At 41.3% G+C, this 6,673-nt stretch overlaps 1 pseudogene; it reads left to right on the top strand.

The window, feature by feature from the left end:
• The first annotated feature begins 5,716 nt into the window (after nucleotides 1–5,716).
• LOC102877608 overlaps nucleotides 5,717–6,673 on the top strand; it is a 1,303-nt pseudogene continuing 346 nt past the window's right edge.

Here is a 6,673-nt window from a genome sequence, read left to right as displayed (position 1 = left end):
GCTCTCCTGCTGTGTCCTCCCTCTCGCTGTGTCCTCCCTCTCGCGCTGCGTCCTCCCTCTTGCGGCTGCGTCCTCCCTCTCGGCTCTCTAAATCTTAATGTGAAACAGATTGAGTTGTGTGAAACACATTTTAGTTACAACTGGAAAGTTGTCTGACCATCTAAGTGTCCAGTACAGTCACAACCTGTTGTCGTGAAGTCAGCTTCAATTCGTGGTGACCTCACACCTATCTCAGTAGAACGTTATCGAATAGGAGTTTGGTTGCTGGTCTTGTCTTCAGAGGTGCTTATGGGGTAGACTCAATCCTCTAATCTTTCAGTCATCAGCCCAAACTGTTCTCTGCCATTTAGGAAATGGAGCTCGTACAACTACCATTTTGCACATTCTAACATTGAAGTATGGAAACCCTGGGGGTGCAGTGGTTAAATGCTCAGATATTAACCAAAAGGTGAGTGATCAGAACTCAACGTGTCCTTCTGTGTGGGAGAAAAAAAAAAATCTGACCATGTACTCTCACCCATAAAGGTAACAACAACCTAGAAAGCCCATTGGCAGTTCAACTCTATTACAAAGGACCACTGGGAGTCCAAATTGAACTGACCGGCATACAACAATGTTGAAGCCATATATAATTTGGTTTCTCTGCAACTCAAGAAATGAGAAATTAACTGTCGAGGATCGTACAACCAAGACTGATGGTGAATAATCTAGAGCTTACTCCATGAAATATGCACATCTGCATCCACTTGCCCAAACAATTTGGGGAATTAAGTGGTCTCTTACAGGTGTGTTATATTTATCTGCTCTCCAGACTAACAGTACATGCAGTGACTAAAAAAGAAAAAAAATATATTTCTAGAATTCTTTATGATGTGTTTTGTAAACCAGAACCAGAGGGCACATTTCCTCTTATTAAAAGTGTCTGTGAAGAAGAGCAATACTATCAAGCATATAAACCTGCTTTAAATTAAGTCACCTTCCAAAGGGTCCTATTGATGGATGTGTGGTAAATGTACACTCTTCTCTCCCTGGGGCCTGAGCCTGCAGGCTCTGGAATTGCAGAACTCACTGAGGCCAGTCTTAAGTTAGATGTTTCCTTTAGTGGTTAGTGTTGGCTGGGCTGAAGGTTTCCTGCCTGCCTCCTTGCCAAGGCGTACTGTCTGTTACACATTTGATGACTTCCTTCTGGGGGCTGCTGGCTATTGTTATCTGACAAATGAATTTACAGTGGACATCATCAGAGTAACTCCTAGAAAATTAATGTGCGCTTGACTTTGCAATCAGTTTGTGTACTGGAAGACGTTAAGTGGATCCACTAATCTTCATTTCCCCCTGGACTTTTCCACTAACTCTTTACAACTCCTTCCCTTCTTTGGAATCACAACAGCATCTCGTCTACCATGTGAATATATGACTTCCTTTACATATTTCCATTCAGCATGAATGGCTCTCTTAGTCTTTTTTTCCGGATGTCTCCATTGATTCTAAGATGGGTCATAACTGGCTTTCAAATCATCCGCTTGGATTCTCTGTACTGGGTCTACACTGTGGTGGATGAGCTTTCACTGTATATAGGAGGACGGACACTAGAAATTTTAAAAACAAATAATATATTACAAGCCGAAGTCACCTGATGATGAGTAAGAGGAGAAAATACCACACTGTACTTTTAGTAAGGTTTTGGGATTCTGTTTACCAACTTTACAGAACTGAAATTATAAAAAATAACCTTTAAGCGAACCTAACAAAAAACCAAAAGGCTTAAATATTTCTGTATTTACTCTCTTTAATTCACCATCATGAAGAGTTTTCCAAACAAATGTGGTTATTTCTACTCCTCGGCCCCAAGCGTGCATTTCGAGATGTCTCTTCATAGCTCATCCGAACATCTGTTATCTAATCTAGACACATCTGTCTTTCTATTTCCTCATGTTGAATCTCCTGCAATTTCTTGGAATGTCCATGCTGTTATAGATGGTAAAAGACAATTGTTTAAATTCCAGTATTCAGACTTTGGGTTTTACTCCTAGCATTTCTTATTTAATATTCTTATTCAAAAAACAGGAATAATAGTACATACCATCTAGATGGATGTTAGCATTGATCAAAAAAAATGCCAAAGAAAAAAAAGAAATTGGACTTTATTTTACCATAATAATTTATTATTAGTGAAAACCTATTAAACTTTGTACATTTGGGCAAGTCTAAGTAATTAAAGCAAGTTTTTTTTCTTATCGTCTTAGCTTTAAAGCAGTTAGAAGGAAAGATTTCACTAAACTTGAATTAGGAATGTCTGGAGAACTGAGAATTGACTCATGCCTAATATATTATTTTGTAAAAAAATCTATTCAAGGAGACTCAGGGGTTTTGGGGAGTTCAAACTTGTATGGGGATGCCAATCTACTCTTCTTTTCAGAATATAATTTAAGATGGAAACTGCCAAATTCAGATGAAAGGTCTTTTCAGAAGATAGTTTTTGTATAATATTCTCATCTTTAGTCCATGTCTTATATAAGCACACGATCCAGCTTTCTAGTTGGATACATATCTGATACAGGTTGTGGTCTTTGCAATTACTTGCTATGCATCAGAGAGTTGGACAATGACTAAGGAGGATAGAAGGAGAATTGATGACTTTGAGCTGTGGTGCTGGAGAAGAGTGTTGAGGGTACCATGGACTGCCAAGAAAACAACAGATTCATCCTGGAAAGGGTCAAACCAGGCTGCTCCTTGGAGGCAAGGATTTTGAGGCTCCGTCTAACACATTTTGGACATGTTGTAAGGAGGGACCGGTCCTTGGAGAAGGACATCATGTTTGGGAGGGTGGAGGGACAGCGCAGGAGGGGAAGACCCTCTATGAGGTGGATTGATTCAGTGACTGGGGTAATCAGGATGGGTGTATTGGAGATGGTGAGATTGGCACAGGACAGAGCAGAGTTTAGGGCTGTTGTACATAGGGCCGCTATGATTTGCAAGCGACTCGAAGGCACATAACAACAACCAACAGCTGGCAGGAAGAAAAATGATTGGAAAGACACACCCATGCTCTCCAAGGACATAAACTGGAAGCCTCATTCTTCACTTCTTTCAGCGACATTCATTGGCCAGAGTTCACTTGCACAGCCACGTCTGGGTAGAAAGGAAGCTTTATAATATCTTTACCACAGTAGTCATGCTAACTGCACAGTTTGCTACACATTAGAAGTAATACTTAAAGGGAGCTCTGGTGGCCTAGTGTCAAGACGCTGCATTGCAATCCCAGAAGTACGCGGTTCAATTCCACTAGATGATCTGCTGGAGAAGGAGGGGGCAATCTCCTCCTGTACCAGTCAGATCTGACTTGACGGCACACGTAAAAACAATACAGAAGAAAAAAAGAAGAAGTAATACTTAGTGGACTACTAGAAGGATGGACACACCAGTCTTAGAATAATCACAACCGAAATGATCTTTAAAATAAAGAATAGCAACGTTTTCACTCCCTTCCTTTGGCTGCATCATCAGGAAAGATGAATTTCCAGAAAAGGACATCACATTTGACAAAGCAAAGAAACAACCGAAATGTAAGAAACCGGCAGCGAGATGGATGAAGCCACTGGCTACAACAATGGATGTAATATACCAGGAGGCTGGTATAGGACTGGTCAATGAACCTTTCTATTCTGCATAAGTTGCCATGAATCAGAAGCTGACTCAATGGCAACTTCCAATGTGACTGAAAGTAGAAAATAGAAGAGATGTTTCCAATATCTTCCACAGCGGATTCTCCGTCTAGCTACTCAAACTCTCTTCTTCATACATAGCTCGCAGCAAAGAATACAAAATCCCAGCTGTTCTCGGCATTCAACTCCAAGTCCAACATTCCTGAATTGTATGGGTGCTTTACTTTAGTTAAGTGTGTTCCCCATTACCTTGCAACCTATAGACGAAAATGTAGACATTCTATTTCTTTCCCCATATCTACTAGTACGCGTATCCAATGGTGGAGACTACAGCAGCTGAAAAACAACTGCATTTTTTTTTTAAATCTTTTCAATGTAGGCACGACTGGAAAGTGTTCAGAATTTGATTCCCTTAGCAATTATTAAACCTTGCTGAATAAGGATTTGTGGACACTTTTAAGTTCCTGGGTTAATACATAGAGTGGCTTATATTCTTCAGTGGTTCAAGGCTTTTTCCGTTTGAAATTCTATTTTATCTTTCAAAACCATATTTGAAAGAGAGACTGGAGAATATTTCTTAGAGAGCTGGCTAATCAAGGGACAGCTGTAGGTGTTAAATAATCACAGGTTTCAAAGGTCAAACTTAGGGGCTTTTGAGTAATACAATCTGTTTTAAATTAGTAGGATTCTAGTCTATTCACTCACTTTCATTCACCTCTATAAGTAGGTAATAATTTATAACTATCCAACACAAGTATATTTTCTATGCTTGAATTTTTTTTTCTTTTATCTGTTATCATGGAACCAACTCATAACCGAGCCTCTAGTGGGTTTTCAGAGGCAGTAAGTTGCATGAGAGGAGATTGTCCATCTTTCTCCCAAAAAGTATTGAATAGATTTGAACCACATGCTTTTGAGTTGGCAGTGCAACTCCTTGCCACTAAGCCACCAGAGCTAGCTTTAATATTATGCTTTGTTGTTGCTGTCATTGTTGTTATGTGTCGTCGAGTCACCTGGGACTCAAAGTGACCCTATGTACAACAGCCCTAAACTCTGACCTCTGTTGCCCTATCTGCTAGTTTTAGTATATTCTGTTGTACATAGGGTTTTCGAAGGCCTGCTAATATTATGCTTAGCGTAATATTTTCAACTTAATATGTACTGTTGTTGTTATATGCCATCGAGTCACTTGCGATTCTTAGTGACCCTATGTACAACAGCCCTAAACTCTGCTCTGTCCTGTGCTAATCGCATTGTCTCCTACATACCCACCCCGATTACCCCAGTTACTGAATCATAGAGGGTCTTCCCCTACTCTCCCAAGCATGATGTCCCTCTCCAAGAACTGGTCCCTCCTTGTATCATGTCCAAAGTATGTTAGACGAAGCCTCAGAATCCTTGCCCCCAAGGAGCAGCCTGGTTTAACCTTCTCCTGGATGAACCTGTTCATTTTCTTAGCGGTCCATGGTACATTCAATACTTTTCTCCAGCACCACAGCTCAAAGGTATCAATTCTCCTTCTATCCTCCCTAGTCATTGTCCAACTCTCTGATGCATAATAAGTGATAGCAAAGACCATGGCCTGTATCAGAAGCACCTTAGTCTCCAGAGTGACACCATTGCTCTTCAGTACTTTGGAGTGATCCTTAACAGCAGACTGAATAAACAAATACGCCTTGGAAATAGTGCAGCTAAGGTACCTCTTAAAGAGAAAAGTGATGAAACTTCATCTCATGTATTTTGGGTATGTTGCATTTGGGGCTAGTGCTTTGCAATAGAACATCATGCTTGGAAAAGAGAGAGTCAGTGAAGGAGGGGAATGAGATGGTAACTGTAACATAAGCTTGAGTGTGTCAGAGATGAAGAAGAGGGCACAGAATAGGACAGGTTTCAGATCTGTGTTAATCGTTGGGTTATTATGAGTGGCACTCAACTCAAAGGCAACGAACAATAGCAAGAATCACTTGTTAAATTCTACCAAAGACCTCACTCTCTGAGCTCCTGTAGCCGGACCCTTCTTCTTCTCCATCGGTAGGCATCCACACAGCCCTACAATGGCTAAAACAGCAATGGCCTACAAGGGGAAAAAAACGAAGGAGCTGTCCATGCTGTCACTGATCTGCTCTTGCTTTTACCCGGAGCCTCGCAACATCAACATCTATACTTATGATGATATAGAAGTGAAGCAAATCAAAAAACGTGCCTCTGGCCCGACTTTTGAGCTCATCTTAAAGCCTGCATCTCCTATCTCGGAAGCCCCCCGAACTCTAGCTTCTCCAGAGAAGAAAGATCTGTCCCTGGAGGAGATCCAGAAAAAAAAAAAAAAAACAACCAAAAACTGGAGACTGCACAGGTAAGAAGAAAGTCTCAGGAGGCCCAGGTGCTGAAACAATTGGCAAAGAGGAGAGAACACGAGCCAGAGGTCCTATCAGAAGGCTTTGGAGGAGAACAACAACTTCAGCAAAGTGGCGGAGGAAAAGCTGATCTTGAAAATGGAACAAATTAAGGAAAGCTGTGAGGTTGATCTAGCTGCTATTATTGAACGTCTACAGGAAAGATTTTCACCACTGGACCAATTGGCAGCATCAGGATGGATGGTGAAGAGATTGAGATTGTTAACAACTTTAGTCGACTTGGCTCCATGGTCAACACTCTTAGCACCAGCAACCAGGAAATCAAAAAACCTTATTGAGATGGGAAAGTCTGCTGTTAGGGACCTCTCCAGGGTACTGAAGAGCAATGGTGTCACTCTGGAGACTAAGGTGCATCTGATATAAGCCATGGTCTTTGCAATCACTTTGTTATGCATCAGAGAGTTGGACAATCACTAAGGAGGATAGGAGGGGAATTGATGCCTTTGAGCTGTGGTGCTGGAGAAGAGTATTGAATGTACCCTAGACTGCCAAGAAAACAAATAGATTCATCCTAGAGAGGGTTAAACCAGGCTGCTCCTTGGAGGCAAGGATTCTGGGGCTTCGCCTGACATACTTTGGACATGTTGTAAGGAGGGA

The sequence above is a fragment of the Elephantulus edwardii genome, unplaced genomic scaffold, assembly GCF_000299155.1.
Source record: "Elephantulus edwardii isolate Elephantulus edwardi_28Jun2011 unplaced genomic scaffold, EleEdw1.0 scaffold00027, whole genome shotgun sequence".
In the NCBI taxonomy this organism is placed as follows: domain Eukaryota; kingdom Metazoa; phylum Chordata; class Mammalia; order Macroscelidea; family Macroscelididae; genus Elephantulus; species Elephantulus edwardii.
Note: the sequence above shows the minus strand (reverse complement) of the source record. Positions and strands in the feature narration are given on the sequence as shown.